General features: G+C 42.3%; 1 pseudogene; it reads right to left on the minus strand.

The window, feature by feature from the left end:
- Positions 1 to 14,648: 14,648 nt before the first annotated feature.
- Positions 14,649 to 15,233, minus strand: LOC140597308 (large ribosomal subunit protein uL22m pseudogene; annotated as a pseudogene).
- Positions 15,234 to 17,430: the final 2,197 nt, after the last annotated feature.

Genomic DNA, 17,430 nt, shown 5'->3' on the forward strand with positions numbered 1-17,430 from the left:
ATATTAAGGAGTAACAATACAGAGTTTTGAGTGTTAAGGGAGAGGAAGTACTGGAAGCTATGAAGCAGAGCAACATCCATAATTTGACATCAGTGAGTATTATATATGCTGATCAGGCACAGAAACAGAAAAATGTTCAACTTTAGCCCAGAAGGCTGACCTAGTACCTTCATAATTCTGATAAGGATCAAATTCGTGCTAGTTGCTACATTCTTCAAAGGTCACATGACTGCCTGTACATCTCACCCATAGTTAATAGCGAGCTGAAGGAGGGGCATCTGGGTGGCTCAGTGGCTGAGCATCCACCTCTGGCTCAGGTCGTGATCCTGAGGTCATGGGATTGAGTCCCACATCAGGCTTCCTGCAGGGAAGAGCCTGCTTCTCCCTCTGCCTATGTCTCTGCCTCTCTCTCTGTGTCTCTCATGAATAAATAAATAAAACCTTAAAAAAATATATTGAGCTGAATGATAAACACCAGAGAAATCTTGCAAAAATTGGTTTTATGAGTAGAAACTTGAACAAGACAACTATGATCTAATACTCCTTGTGCATCCCCTCCCCCTTGAGCACTAAGCATACAACCACCAGCTCCACAGAGCAGAAGTGCAGCCCTTTCTGCCCACAGGTTCTTGTCCCTGTGCTATAGTAAAAGCACCTTTTTGCACCAAAAATATTTCAAGAAATCTTTCTTGCCCATTTGTTCATCTGCTCATAGTCCCACATCATATACTACCTTGCCCTCTGCATTAGAAACACATTGCCTCATCAATCAAATTAGATCCATGTAATCTCTTTACTTCTCACTGTTCCATTTTATGGATTTATTGTAAGTTAATCAAACTTTTAAAATTATTTATTATTTATTTATTTATTTTTAAATATTTTATTTATTTATTCATGAGAGACACACACAGAGATAGAAAAAGGCAGAGGCACAGGCAGAGGGAGAAGCAGGCTCCATGCAGGGAGCTTGATGTGGGACTCAATCCCAGGTCTCTAGGATAACACCCTGGGCTGAAGGTGGCGCTAAACCGCTGAGTCACCTGGGCTGCCCTATTTTTTTTATTTTTATAAAAAAGATTTTATTTATTTATTTGAGAGAGAGACACACAGAGTGAGAGAGAGCATGAAGAGGAGAGAGGGGCAGAGAGAGAGGGAGAAGCAAGCTCCTTGCTGAGCAGGGAGTTGAGGAAGGGCTTGATTCCAGAATCCTGAGATGATCATGACTTGAGCCAAAGGCAGACACCTAACCGTCTGAGCTACCCAGATGCCCCTAATCAAACTTTTAGTTGATGGAGATTTGTATTACTTCTCTTGATCCTCTTTTCTGTATCGGATCTCTAACTTTCAATTTAAATATTCATGAAAATAAATACCAAAAGCAAAATGGTGTAATTTTTTTCCTGTTTGCATTTATAATGAAGCTTCAAAAGGAACACATTTTTTTCATGTAACAAAGACCCTCCACTTTGTTCCAATGATAATATAAAAAGAAATGAGAGAGAAGTGTTGCAAAAGAAGCCAATAAGTGAATTTGTCTCTCAGATAATCAACTGTTATCTCAGGTAGTGCCCTGCACTGTAGATTACTCTTTCCTTCAGATGAGTTTCCTGCCCATCAGGAACACCTTGTGGAAAAGTTGACTGGGGTTTTGACTCTGCCTCCTTCTCTTTGAGAAAAATTTAATTCTGAATGCATGGCATCTAACTGCCAGACCCCAAATTTGTTTTATAATTTTTCTGGGAGACTTAAAAGATACTCATGCAAATGGGTCTAAGCATCCCTGAGAGGTCTGCCCTGGGGGAGTTGGATCAGATTCCCTGATGTTCCTTTGAAAGTATAAACCCACGTGAAGAGGAAAGAGACAAAGAAGGGTAGTGATCTGTGCTAGAACCTGTGGCAAATAAGACTAAAACCCCAAAATACTCAGGATATATAAAGTGAAAATATTCTGAAAAGGTAACCTGCAAGGGAAGCTATGCATGATGATGTTAATATGGAAAATGAAGATCAACTGAAAGCACACAGAAGGGGCCATTTCAGTTCCTGCCCTAACTACCACATACTTTGCTAATCATACATAAACTATTCCTAGGCCCAACAGCATATGGCAGACTTGGGACTGATTCCCTGCCTTCCTGTTAGGCTGCCCTTCTGATAATAAAGCTTTCTGTGAATCAAACCCTGTGACTCAGAGATTGGCTTACTGTGTTTTGGGAACACACATTTGATATAAGGGTTCCATAACACATGGAGTTAAGAGGAAGGGCCCATGTATGTAGCTGGTTTGTGTTAGGTGTTTTTTAGGTTTTTTGTTTGTTTGTTTTTTACAATAATTTTATGAGGAAGTGATGTAGGACGTGAGGAATTATATTTCTTTCTCATAGACTCAAAATATTAAGTGGTAGGGTTGAGATTCGGAACTGGAACTTTCCTGACTTCAAAATTCATGTTCTTTCTTATAATTCAATATATTTACATTGCTTCAAAAATTCATTCATTTATTTACTCACTAACTTATTGGTGGATTTGTGTTCTTTTTCTTTTTTTTTTAAAGATTTTATTTATTTATTCATGATAGTCAGAGAGAGAGAGGCAGAGACACAGGCAGAGGGAGAAGCAGGCTCCATGCACCGGGAGCCTGACGTGGGATTCGATCCCGGGTCGTCCAGGATCGCGCCCTGGGCCAAAGGCAGGCGCCAAACCGCTGCGCCACCCAGGGATCCCGGATTTGTGTTCTTTTAATGAATTCTTCTGTTTGATATCCTTCTGATTTAACAGTCTGTGAGGAAAGAGGCTCCTCCCTGATAGAACCACTTAGAAACAATGCAGGGAAGAACTCTGGTTGGCCCAGACTGGGTGAGGTAGATGAGGAAGGGAAGGTGGGAGCAGTTACTAGAAGAAGAGAGGTGGGGAATGGAGCCTGGTTCACTGGAGATGTTACTACCTTGATTTGTGTCTACTACACCTGTGGTGCCGCATGACCTTCCCACCCCACAATCTCTAGTATGTCACTTAAACAGAATTTTTGTTAACAGACATAGACTAATCAATGTTCTTATGAAAAATAAGAGAACTACTTTCTATTACTAAATGCCTGAGACTACACAAAGATAGTAATATATATGTATATATATACATATATATAATTTTAAAAACTTGGACATCCACATGCAGAAGAATAAAACTAGACCACTCTCTTGCACCATATACAAAGATAAACTCAAAATGGATGAAAGATCTAAATGATTTTTTTTTTTTTTTTTTTTTAGGGCAGCTTGGGTGCCAGGGAGCAGAGAAACCCGGGAAACCCAAGAGCGGCCCGAGCGGAGAGAGCTGGGGGGCCGGGAAACTGGGAGTGGCCCGGGTCCGAGGGAGAAGGGAGTCAGACCGAGGGCGGCCGGGGTTCGGGATGACCCTGAGGGACCTGAGTCCGAGCGGGGGCGTCGAGGAGAGGCGAGAGGCCGGGGGTGGGGGTGGGGGTGGGGCTGGGGACCCTCCTGAGAGAGGCGGCTGTCAGAGCGTGGAGGGCTCCGGGTTTCAGGAGGGTGGGACCTGTGGAGACCTTGAACAGCTGGAGTGGAGCCGGAGCGCCCTGCCCCCACCGCTGGGCTGGGCTGGGCGACCCGAGACTGGAACCGGGAGCTCCGGGGTCTGAGGACCTGCGCGCCTCCGGGGAGCCTCGAGGAGTAGGTCGGATTGGAGACTAGGGTGAGGGGTCTGCCGGGGAGTGGAAGTTCTCTCAGTTGGAGAGGAGTCAAGCAAAATGACACAGGGGTGGGCGGGGAGAAGTAATTTCCTCGTAGGAAGCGCGTAGTAGATATAGGGCGTAGTAGGAGGGAGTGAGAAAGTTGTTCAGGGTGAGAGTGGTGGTCCTGTGGAGACCGGCCGGAGCAGCGGCCTGGCCAAATTAGAAACTTGAATTCTGGTTCCGCCACTTAGCTTGGACAATTTAACCTCTCTGTACAGGTTTCCTCCTCTGTGTAATAGGTATAATAATAGTCTCTATTTCGTAGGGTTGTTTTTTTCCCACGTGTTAATATTTGTAGAACTTTTAGGATAGCGATTGGCACAGAGTGAGCACTGTGCTTACCGACAAGATTCCATCAAAATCCTAGAGGAGAACACAGGCAACACCCTTTTTGAACTTGGCCACAGTAACTTCTTGCAAGATACATCCAGGAAAAAAAAAAAAGATACATCCACGAAGCCAAGAGAAACAAAAGCAAAAGTGAACTATTGGGACTTCATCAAGAGAAGGAGCTTTTGCACAGCAAAAGAAACAGTCAACAAAACTAAAAGACAACCTACAGAATGGGAGAAGATATTTGCAAATGACGTATCAGATAAAGGGCTAGTTTCCAAGATCCATAAAGAACTTATTAAACTCAACAGCAAAGAAACAATCCAATCATGAAATGGGCAAAAGACATGAACAGAAATCTCACAGAGGAAGACATAGACATGGCCAACAAGCACATGAGAAAATGTTCTACATCACTTGCCATCAGGGAAATACAAATCAAAACCACAATGAGATACCACCTCACACCAGTGAGAATGGGGAAAATTAACAAGGCAGGAAACCACAAATGTTGGAGAGGATGTGGAGAAAGGGGAATCCTCCTGCACTGTTGGTGGGAATGTGAACTGGTGCAGCCACTCTGGAAAACTGTGTGGAGGTTCCTCAAAGAGTTAAAAATAGACCTGCCCTATGACCCAGCAATTGCACTGTTGGGGATTTACCCCAAAGATACAGATGCAGTGAAACGCCAGGACACCTGCACCCCGATGTTTATAGCGGCAATGTCCACAATAGCCAAACTGTGGAAGGAGCCTCGGTGTCCATCGACAGATGAATGGATAAAGAAGATGTGGTTTATGTATACAATGGTATATTCCTCACCCATTAGAAACGACAAATACCCACCATTTGCTTCAACGTGGATGGAACTGGAGGGTATTATGCTGAGTGAAGTAAGTCAATCCGAGAAGGACAAACATTATATGGTCTCATTCATTTGGGGAATATAAAAAATAGTGAAAGGGAATAAAGGAGAAAAAATGAGTGGGAAATATCAGGGAGGGAGATAGAACATGAGAGACTCCTAACTCTGGGAAACGAACTAGGGGTGGTGGAAGGGGAGGTGGGTGGGGGTGGGGGTGACTGGGTGATGGGCACCGAGGGGGGTACTTGATGGGATGAGCACTGGGTGTTATTCTATATGTTGGCAAATTGAACACCAATAAAAAATACATTTATAAAAAAATAAAAAATAAAAAAGATTTTATTTAAGAGAGAGAGTGGGAAGGAGACACAGCATAACAGGAGTAGAGGCAGAGGGAGACACAGACTCCCCATTGAGCAGAGATCCTCATGATGGGCTCGATCCCAGGACCCTGAGGTCATGACCTGAGCCAAAGGCAGACAGTTATCTGACTGAGCCACCCAGGCACCCAATATAGTAATATTTATTTCTCAGGATGGGTGTCAGGAAATAGTTGTTGGTTCCTGAAGGGTCATATGGTCTAGCTGCATCTTGTCATGTGAACTTCTTCCTACCAAATGTCAACCAAGGAACGCCTCAGTGGCTCAGTGGTTGAGCATCTACCTTCGGTTCAGGGTGTGATCCTGGAGTCCCAGGATCAGATCCTGCATCAGGCTCCCTGCACGGAGCCTGCTTCTCCCTCTGCCTGTGTCCCTGCCTCCCTTTCTGTGTCTCTCATGAATAAATAAATAAAATCTTTAAAAAAAGAAAAAGAAGTCAGATGCTTAACCAAACATCAACCAAGATGGAATTACTTTCCTGTTTCATTCTGTCCAGTGTCTGTGTCTAGGCTGCCCTGATAGTAAGTTTCCAGTATACTACAGTGACATGTGTTGTCACAGAAGAGTGCTAGTTTAAGAAGGCTTTTGAAGTTTTTAACAGAAAGTCCCTTATGTCTTTCCCCTCCCTGGTTTCAAGCCCAGAGAAGCAGGGCATTTGGGACTAGGGAGTGTTGCTTTGGAAGTATGCACTTTGCTGTCACCATTCACTCAATTGCTATTGGGTGCCCAGTATGTGCCAAATGCCATTCCAAAGGCTTGGGATACATCTGTGAGCAAAACACACGAAAATATCCACCCTGCTTGACTTAATAGTCTAGTATGATGGAGATAGAGCATAAACAGCAAAAATAACAAAGGAGTAAATTATATAACATGTTGGAATAAATACATTAGAATGCTAGAAGATTCTGTAATATGTGCTATAGAAAAATAAAAAGTTAATCAGGTAAGAAATGTTGGAAGGTGTTGCATTTTAAAGTAGAAGATGATGTTTGACCAAGGGCTTGAGGGATGTAGGTAAGTCATCCATGTAGATATCCAGAGAAGAGTATATTAGGCAGATGGTCCAGCCAGTGGAAATGTCCTGAGGCATGTAACATACAACAGCAAGGAGGCTATTGTCACTGAGGCAGATGAGGAGATGAGGTCAAGGAGTAATGGAGACCAGATCATTACCCTGAGGGAAATAGGAAGCCATTGGAAGATTGTGCAGAGAGGCATGACAGGATCTTCCATTTTGAAAGGATAACTCTGGCCACTCTGTGGCTAATAAACTATTGGAGGGGAGGGGAGAACTTAAAATAGCAGTAGCATAGGGAGAAGATGATGGTGATACAGGTTTGGGTGGCAACAGTGGAGGTAAAAAAAATAGGGAGATTATGGACATATTTTGAAGGTAGACTTGACAGGATTTCCTGAATTGGAAGGAGGTTGTGAATGACACAGGAGTCCTAGATTAACACCACACTTTTGGTCTGAGTGTTTCAACTGCTGAGGTTGAGTATGATCAGTGGTCAGATTTTAGCTGAATCTCAAAAAGTTATTATATATTGCTTCTTCCATAAAGAAAAATTGGGAGACATTGACTTTTTAATGAGTACCTAAGATAAGATGAGTTACTAGTCTGTGCACTGTTACCTCCAAGCTGCAGGACTGGAGAAGTGAGATTTTCACATTTAGGTAACAAGAAGGATCTGCCTTGCAGCCCGAATGGTAGTATGCCAGGAGATTCTTATGTTTAGAGCAGCTCTGCTCAAAGGGGGAGAGAAAGGACAAGGTGAGCAGATGGGAAAGGTACAGTGTCTGTATCTGCGTGGGCTCTAGGTTCTCTGGGCACCCTGTCTCACCACGGGTAACCCCTACACTGAAATTGTGCTTTGTGTCTGTCCTCTCTCTCTGGACTTTGAGACTTGATGGCAAGAACTCGGTCTTTTTTTTTATTATTATCATTTTGATAAAATAGACAATATAAAAATTACTGTTTTAACCATTTGTAAGTATACAGAAGAACAGAGCCTTGATTACTGTTGGAGCCACAATGTCTGGCACATTGTGAGCACTTGGTGAATTGTTTAGGAATAAATGATAGATGCCTGGGGAAGGAGCAGGAGAGGACTCTCTGATTGTGTGCAGGTATACGCACACCTGGTTGTCTGGCAAGTTGTTGTCAGAGAAGGAAGGGTGAGAGGGCAGGGAGGTGGCTTTTCCCAGCTGGGCAAAGCCACCTCCCTGCCATGCACTGCTTTTCGGATCTGAGCTCAGGGGCATTTAATCTCCTTTTTCTTCCCACTTGCACCCTGTGAAGGTCACTTTTATGTGTCCATGTGGGTGAAAAAGGGTGCCCAGATGTCTAGTCAAATAATGATTCTGTGACAACTTTTTTGGATGAGATTTACATTTAAAGTGGTAGATTTTAAGTAAAGCTTTAAAATCCTTGGCGGGGGGTGGGGGGTGGGGGCTGAGGAGGCTCATCCAATCAGCTGAAGGCCTGAATAGAACTTGACTTCCCTTGAGTGAGAGAGAAAGAGAGGATTCTGCAGCAGATGGCCTTGGGACTTGAACCACAATATTGGCTCTTCCCTGTGTCTCCAGCCTGCCAGCCCACCCTCAGATTCTGGTCTTGCCTCCATAATTATATGAGCCCATTCCTCAAAATAAACCTTCCCCTCTATATACATGTCCTATTCTGTTTCTTCAGAGCATCCTGATGAATACATTTTCATGTTTTCTCTCTCTCTCACTTTCACATGCCTACATGCTGCCCTGCAGGTTTAGGGGGAGAGTCCAGGTGAAGAGACTTACTTATATCAAATGCTTCTAAAGCAGGACCTTGGTGTTTGCAGATAATGAAAGGCATAGCCAAGTGTTGCTTGACCAGTGATGTGTGGGATTACTTTAGGAATTTCAGGCTGCTTTGTAAGCATCATACTGCTTCTCACATGCATACTTCAGAAAGATGCCCGAGAAGCCTGGCTCAGGGCAGCTTGTCTTTGAAAGAGGGTGAACCTCTTTATTTTGGGGAGAATCTCATAGGGTTGACCTTCCTGCTTTGCTCCTCTTGCAGTCTCCTTTGCCCTCGTTCTTGGTGATGTAAAAATGTTTAGAATTTCTTTTTTTGTTGTTATTTTATATTTATTATAAATATATTTCCACATCTTTGAATTAATTTTTACATTTTTATTTTTTTACGGTTTTATTTATTTATGAGAGACAGACAGACAGAGACAGAGGCAGAGACACAGGCAGAGGGAGAAGCAAGGCTCCATACAAGGAGCCCGATGTGGGACTCAATCCCCAACCTCGAGATCATGTCCTTTTTCCTGAGCCAAAGGCAGAGCTCAATCGCTGAGCCCACAGGCATTCCATTTTTTTACATTTTTATTTTTATTTTTTTTAAAGATTTTATTTATTTATTCATGAGAGACACACACAGAGAGAGAGATTGAGAGAGAGAGGCAGAGACACAGGCAGAGAGAGAGAAGCAGGCTCTATGCAGGGAGCGTGATGTGGGACTCGATCCCAGGACTCCAGGATCATGCTCTGGGCCAAAGGCAGGCGCTCAACCGCTGAGCCCTCCAGGCATCCTTTCCCTCCCTTTCTATCATTTGAACCAGCTTTAGTAGAATGGGTATTAGTTCTTCTTTAAACATTTGGTATAATTCCCCTGGGAAGCCATCTGACCCTGGACTTTTATGTCTTGGGAGGTTTTTGATGACTGCTTCAATTTCCTCCCTGGTTATTGGCCTGTTCAGGTTTTCTATTTCTTCCTGTTCCAGTTTTGGTAATTTGTGGTTTTCCAGAAATGCATCCATTTCCTCTAGATTGCCTAATTTACTGGCATATAGCTGATCATAGTACGTTTTTAAAATTGTTTGTATTTCCTTGCTATTGGTTGTGCTCTCTCCTCTTTTATTTGTGATTTTGTTAATTTGAGTCTTTTCTCTTTTCTTTTTTAATAAGGCTGGCTAGGGGTTTATCTATCTTATTAATTCATTCAAACAACCAACTCCTGGTTTTGTTGATATAGAGTTCTTCTGGTCTTATTTCATTGAGTTCCACTCCAATCTTTATTATCTCTCTTCTGTATGGTTTAGGCTTTATTTGCTGTTCTTTCTCCAGTTCCTTTAGGTGCAAGGTTAGCTTGTGTATTTGAATTTATTCCAATTTTTTTGAGAGAGGCTTGTATTGTGATGTATTTTCCTCCTAGGACCGCTTTTGCAGTGTCCCAAAGATTTTGAACGGTTGTATTTTCATTTTCATTAGTTTCCATGAATCTTTTTAATTCTTCTCTAATTTCCTGGTTGACCCATTCATCTTTTAGTAGGATGCTCTTTAACCTCCATGTGTTTGAGTTTCTTCCAAATTTCCTGTTATTGAGTTCTAGTTTCAAAGCATTGTGGTCTGAAAATATACAGGTAACAATCCCAATGTTTTGGTATCAGTTGAAACCTGATTTGTGACGCAGTATGTGGTCTATTCTGGAGAAAGTTCCATGTGCACTTGAGAAGAATGTGTATTCAGTTGCACTCAGATGGAATGTTGTGTATATATCTGTGAAATCTATTTGGTCAGTGTATCACTCAAGGCCCTTGTTTTTTGCATGTTTTTTTTTAAGATTTATTTATTTATTCGTGATAGACACACACACACACACACACACACACACACACACACACAGATTGAGAGAGAGAGACAGAGAGGCAGAGACACAGGCACAGGGAGAAGCAGGCTCCATGCCGGGAACCTGACGCGGAACTGGATTCTGGGACTCCAGGATCTCGCCCTGGGCCAGGTGCTAACCTGCTGAGCCATCTGGGGATGCCCGCATATTTTTTTTAAGGCCCTTGTTTCTTTGGTGATGTTCTGCTTAGAATATCTGTCATTTGCTGAAAGTGCCGTGTTGATGTCTCCTACTATTTGTGTATTATTAAGTATCTCCTTACTTAGCTTATTAATTGATTGACATAGTTGGCAGCTCCCACATTTAGGGGCTTAAATATTCATAATTGTTAGGTCTTCTTGTTGGATAGACACTTTAAGTAAAATATAGTGTCCCTCTTCACCTCTTAGTACAGTCTTCGGTATAAACTTTAATTTATCTGATATGAGGATTACTACCCCAGCTTTCTTTCGAGGACCATTTGATTGGTAAATGGTTCTCCACCCCTTTCATTTTTAGGCTGTGGTGTCCTTAGATCTAATATAAGTCTCTAGACAGCATATAGATGGGTCTTGCTTTTTATCCTGTCTGAAACCTTGCGTCTTTTGATGGGATCATTCAGCTCATTCATAACTTCAGAATAACTATTGGAAGATATGAATTTAGTGTCATTGTAATACCTATTCATTCAGTCCCTGTTTTTGTGGATTGTTTCTTTGGGCTTCCTCTTTCTTTTACAGAGTCCCCCTTAATACTTCTTGCTGAGCTGGTTTGGTAGTCACAGAGTCTTTCAGTTTCTGTCTATCCTGGAAGCTCTTCATCTCTCCTTCTATTCTGAATGAAAGCCTTGCTGGATATAGTATTCTTGGCTGCATATTCTTGTCATTTAGTGCCCTGAATATATCCTGCCAACCCTTTCTGGCCTGCCAGGTCTCTGTGGAGAGGTCTGCTGTAAATCTGATATTGCTCCCCATATAAGTTAAGAATCTCTTGTCTCTTGCTGCTTTAAGGATTTTCTCTTTATCTTTGACATTTACAGGTTTTACAATTAAATGTTGAGGTGTTGAACTGTTTTTATTGATTTTTTTGGGGGGGTTCTCTCTATCTCTTGGATCTAAATGCCTGTTTTCTTCCCCAGATTTGGGAAGTTCTCAGCTATGATTTATTCAAATATACTTTGTGGTTCCCTCTCTCTCTCAGTCTCGTCTGGGATCCCAATTAGAGGTATATTCTTTCTTCTCAAGCTATCATTTATTTCCCTAAGCCTTTCCTCATTGGCTGTTGTTTTTCTCCTTTTTCCTCAGCTTCCTTCCTTTCCATTCTACATGTCTTCTAAGTCACTCTTTCCACCTCATTAGCCATAGTAGTTAGAACATCCAGTTTGGATTGCATCTCAGTTAAAGTATTTTTAATATCATCAGCCTGATTAGTTCTTAATTCTGCAGTAACAGAGTCTCTAGTGTCCTTTATGCTTTTTTCCAGAGCCACCGTAACTTTATAATTGTATTTCTGAATTGAATTTCTGACATCATATTTAAATCCTTGTTCAGCAAGGGGTACTGTAAAGGGAGGTGGGCGGGGGGATGGGGTGACTGGGTGATGGGCACTGAGGGGGACACTTGACAGGAGGAACACTGGTGTTATGCTATATGTTGGCAGATTGAACTCTGATAAAAAATATATATAATAAAAATCCGTGTTCAATAACTATATAGCAGAGAGTATTGTTTCCAGTTCTTTCTTTTATGGTGAATTCTTCCTTCTATCATTTTGTGCAGTGCAGAGTGGCTGTATGAACGGCCTAAATCAAAAATATCAACCACGACATAAGTAAAATACACCCTAGATGATTCTGAAGAGGTCAGAGACCAGAAAAAAAAAGAAAAAGAAAAATAGAACAAAATAAAGACCACTAAAGTGAAAAACACATTTTAAAACAAAATAGCAAAAATAAAAACAAAAACAAAGAGGAAAAAAAGAAAAGAAAGGGAGGGGGATGGTGGTGGTAGAGAGAGAATGCAGTCTCCCTGAGGGGACCTAGAGGTGATCCTCTTGGTTTTGTGTGTATTTTGTTCTGTATGTTAGAAGATGCTTGATCCCAAATTTATATAAACCAGCAATAGTTATATAAAGACCCAAAATTGGCCACAAAAATGTAAACAAGTTAAAAGAAGGGGGCAGAATGGGAAGGTAGAAAGAATATAGTCTCACAGGATGAATCAACATGATGTTCCACTTGGTTCTGGGTGTATGTGGGTCATGTGTTAGAAGTTACTAACTTCCTCTATTGTAAAATAGAGGCAAATAGAGGTAAAATGAGGCAGAAAAAACAAAAAACAAAAACCCATATCTTGTATATCTCCCAAAATTAAATTGAATATGTTGAAGGGAATCCAGAAGTGAAAGATATATCTAAGACAAGTAATTGTAGAAATATGGAAGTCAAAAAGGAAAAAACTAAAAAATGAAGAGCTGGTAAAATATTGTAGTTAGGTGGGAAAAGAGAAAAAATAATGGAAATTTTTAGTCTGATATAAAAACGAGTCATAATGGAAAAAGAAAAGGAAAAAAAAATGACTCTCTAGTTCTATATACTATTTTCCCTCAGTCCTAGAACTTTCCAGTGCTGCTTGGTCCAGAACTTGCTCTTCCCCTGTTCTTCCAGCTGGTCTTCTGGGGGAAGGGCCTGCTCTGCTGATTCTCAGGTGTGTGTACCTGGGGGAGATGCCCTTCCCCCCTCCCCCCACTGGGTGCCAGGCTCAGTGGGAGCTGTTTGCCCTGTGAGGTCTCTGTTCCCTGGCAGCCCTGCCTCTCACAGGCACAGGGTGACACAAGGAGGAACAACAACACTGGTGGCAACCAGGTCTCCAGCTCTGGAGTTAGCTCCCCCAGTAACCACCCACAGCTCCCAGTCCCTACCGGCCTAGAAGCTCCCTGGTTGGGGGTGCTGGCCTGCACAGCTTGGGGGCGTCTGGCAGCAGGAGAGTCCTCGCTGTCCTGTGCCCTCCCCGCCTCCACCTATCCTGGGGATAGGCTGTGTCTGCCCGGTGCCCTGGGATCTGGGGCCCTGTGCCGGTGGACCCACCCACTTGGGGGCCGTGGCTCCTGAAAGGAACGGGGAACAGCCACCTCTGTCCAGAGCTGGGCTCTATGGTAAAGGGAGCTCTAGAATTGGCCCATGGAACCGGCAGGCTTCTCCCAAATGCCCTGAGGGCTGCTCCACTCCAGCCCTTTACCAAGATTGTACCGCAATTTGTAGAGAGCTTTCTCCCAGGCATGCTTCCTCTTATAGTGACTCAGGAGAATCTCGAGGCTTCACTGACCCTCCTGTGACTCTTCCTGATTTCCCTGCTGAGCACTTTTCTGTCAGGGAAAACTCAGGTGTGGATTTTTAAAGTTCCCTCTTGTCCAGGGCTGGGCTTTTGTGCTCCAGGGGTTTTCATGGCTCTACTTTCGACTGGCTTGTCGTGATTCTCCTCCCCCAGTTGATTTTTTATTTTCTTTGCCTTCCTACCTTGTTGGAAGTGAAAACTTTTCTCTCTGTAGCATTCTAGCTACTCTGTCTTTACATCTCAGGTTGAAGTCATAGGTGTTCAGAATGTTTTGAAAGTTATCTGGATAAGTTGGTGGGGCCAGGTGAGTTGAGGACCCTACTGCTCCGCCATCTTGCTTCAACTTTCTATCACCCATCTTTAATAATGAAGCTGGATCATTAGAAATGACAAATACCCACCTTTTGCTTTGACGTGGATGGACCTGGAGGGTATTATGCTGAGTGAAATAAGTCAATCAGAAAAGGACAAACATTATATGGTCTCATTCATTTGGGGAATATAAAAATTAGTGAAAGGTAATAAAGGGAAAGGAGAGAAAATGAATGAAAATATCAGTAAGGGTGACAAAACATGAGAGACACCTAACTCTGGGAAATGGACAAGGGGTAGTGGAAGGGGAGGTGGGCAGGGGTTTGGGGTGACTGGGTGATGGGCACTGAGGGGGGCACTTGGTGGGATGAGCACTGGGTGTTATGCTATATGTTGGCAAATTGAACTCCAATAAAAAATTATTTTTTCAATAAAAATTAAAAAAAAAATGAAGCTGGATGATGAGTGCATTTGAGTTCATTTTACTCCCTACTTTTGTTTGGAACTTTTCATTATATAAAGTTAAAACAGTCACGTTTAAGTTTTGGTCGTATTCTCTCAGAGATGTTGAGAGCACCATGGGCGTACTTCCCCAGACTAGTGGGAAGAACAAGAGTCCATAGGGAGAATGGGTGGAATGCTGCTTAGAAGATTCACCTTCCAAGAGTGTTATTTATTTGAGAGTGACCCCCAGTGCTTTCCATGTGGAAAATACTTAGTATCAGACTGCATGAATGCATGAGAATATGAATGAATGAATGAATGTGAATGATTACTGTCCAGTGAATTAGAGAATGATTCTGTCATGAGATCAGGAAGAGAATCTAATTTCGGAGCCAAGTGTAATGATAAAATGATTTTGTATGCCTCCCATTTTACCAAATTGTGTATTTAAGCACAAACAGCTTTATCTACCACATAATAAGGACTATGCCTGCTAATCATAACATAGCATTCCTATGGCCACAGCAATTGTGTCAGGATGGGCCTAGGGCTGAAGCCAAGTCAAAATGGATCCTGGGACCTTAAAAAAATTATTTATTTATTTATTTATTTATTTATTTATTTATTTATTTATTTATAAAAAGCATTTATCTTTGTTTTTAAGAAATAAATGGCAAAATATATACACTGTAGAGTCTGAATCCCCCATCACAGAGTGTGAATAATGGTCCGGTTGCAGAGCTCCTGAATATACTCTTTGACATGGGTGACAGCCATATTTGGTGCCTTCTACCAACTTCACAAAATAATGGCAATAAACCATCTCCATAATCCCAAAGCGTCCTGTGCCATGGTATCGGATGGGTTTCAGGTACTGGCCTCGCCTTGAAGTCGACTCAGTTATATATAAATTGGATCTGAATTCCACATTGTGATCTCTTACTGCCATATCTTGTGCTTCTAAGAGAATCTCTTTAATTATTTGGGCCCCCTTTTTGTCACTGAATTCCAGTTGAGCCAAAGCCTGGTCAATGGACATTCAATTTTGCCAAACGCCACATATTGTCTTTGCTGCATTTTATTTGCCTTCAACAATGGTAGATTTCTGTTGGTCTCCGAGGTTCTCCAGGCAATTGTGGAGGATAAATAGTTTTATTCTTCTTTTCCCATTTTCGAGAAATGTTCAGAGACCCACTCATGTGGATATATGACTGGGGTAAAACATCGTGAGATGAAAGAAGCTCTAAGGCCAGATTCCCCCTCAGATTCTGCATCCAAATGCACCCAAACATTCCAATATTGCTGCTACCATCTTTCTCCCTCCCTCTATGGAAGCCTCCGAGTTCATGCACTGATTTTATTTATTTATTCATGAAAGACACACACACACAGAGGCAGAGACATAGTCAGGGAGAGAAGCAGGCTCCATGCAGGGAACCTCATGCGGGACTCAATCCCGGGGCTCTAGGATCATGCCCTAAGCCAAAGGCAGATGCTTAACTGCTGAGCAACCCAGGTGTCCTAAATCCTGGGACTTTTATATGAGTGAATGAAAACAAGGCGCACATCTTGCCTTTAAACTTTAAATTGGAAAGAGATATGCCTACCTGAAGGGAGGGCCTGATAAAGCAGAGTGGAGAGAGATCATTATGATGACATCAATTTGACCCCCTGGGGCCAGCTGTATCTGGGGCCATACAGTGTAATGCATGTGGTTTGCTAAAATTCTGAAATATAACCAACACAATCTCATAGTAGCAAAGCACATATGGAACAAAGATTCTAAGCTTACTGTTGCTAGGAAAGAAGCACTATTAGCTTTTATTCTTGTATTTAATTATGAACTATAGATGTAGACGCAGAGTAGAAAATTGTGTCCGTTACACTGGTTGGGTAAGGTACTGACAGAGATTAGTATCAATGTATTTATCATTCCATGCATTCCTCCTGAGAGCTGAGAGAAACCAGGTGATTAGACAGACTCCTGAGCAGGTGAAACCCAGGCATGTTTGAATGTCTTGCCTCTGTGTGTGGTAAGGTGACTTCACCTCAAGCGCTCAGCAGCCTGGTTTATGCTTGGTGGTAGCATCAGACAGATCCAGATTGTGGCGGTGAGTAACTCTGGGCTTTCCCCAGCTTCAGACATGGGACGAGTTCACATTTTATCCTTCAGCCTCTAAATGCCCCAATCGGAGCTTCTGAACAGAATTATTGACGCCTAGCCTTTGGGTGCTATGAATGTCCAGTAATAATTCAACATTCAGGGAATCCAAATTTCTGGGCCTGGTGTTATAGATTAGGGTTGACATGTCTCTTTGTATAATGATGAGAATATGTATCATTATTCCAGCTGTGAGAACTTGGGCAAGTTCCTGAACTTTAAAATGAGAATAATATAAACTAAGAATAATAGTATCGACCTCATAGGGTCTTGTGAGGCTAAATAAGTCACTAATTTTAAGCACTTTGAATAGAAGTTGGCACCCAGTAAATGTTAACTATCATTATTACTGAAAAATAATAATTTTCTGCCTTGGACAGACATTTCCTCTAGAACCTGGATATCTGAAACAAGACAATGGAAAGGCAAAAATATGAGGATTGGGGATCCCTGGGTTGGCGCAGCGGTTTGGTGCCTGCCTTTGGCCCAGGGCGCAATCCTGGAGACCCGGGATCGAGTCCCACGTCGGGCTCCCGGTGCATGGAGCCTGCTTCTCCCTCTGCCTGTGTCTCTGCCTCTCTCTCTCTCTCTCTCTCTCTGTGACTACCATAAATAAATAACAATTTAAAAAAATATATGAGGATTTATGAAAACTGTGAAATGCTCTGTGAGAGTGTGCAACACTTCTTAGGTATAAGACTTTGAAGTCATGTGTTTTAGTTTTCTGAGGTATTGAGTCAGTTGGAAAGCTTGACTAGAAGTTTCTTGACAGGGGATGAAGGCATTGTTTTTTTCTCCCTTAGGGTTCTGCTAGGTGACCATCACAGGCTAGCTCACTACCATCTTGTAACCATACCTTACCAGACAGTGGTTTCTGTACATCTCAATAGTTCAGCTGGTAGGGGTTTGAGAGAGTTCTTTGAAATATCCAGGTGGCACAGGAAGTAGTAGTAATTCAAGACTTGGAAACAAATTTAGCCAATGTCTCAAGGAGATGATGAGGGCTGAACCTAGCAGCCCCTAGGTTTTCAGAGATGAAACAATTTGGATTTACATTTGTAGAATGCTCTTGTTAATAATTTTCTTTCCCTCCCTTTTTTCCTTCCACTTCCCCCTTTCTCTGTTTCACAGGAAGTATATGCTCCCCTCTCCAGGAGTAACCATTTTTACCAGTTTGACATCCTTTTATTCC

The sequence above is a fragment of the Vulpes vulpes genome, unplaced genomic scaffold (assembly GCF_048418805.1).
Source record: "Vulpes vulpes isolate BD-2025 unplaced genomic scaffold, VulVul3 u000000899, whole genome shotgun sequence".
Taxonomy (NCBI): domain Eukaryota; kingdom Metazoa; phylum Chordata; class Mammalia; order Carnivora; family Canidae; genus Vulpes; species Vulpes vulpes.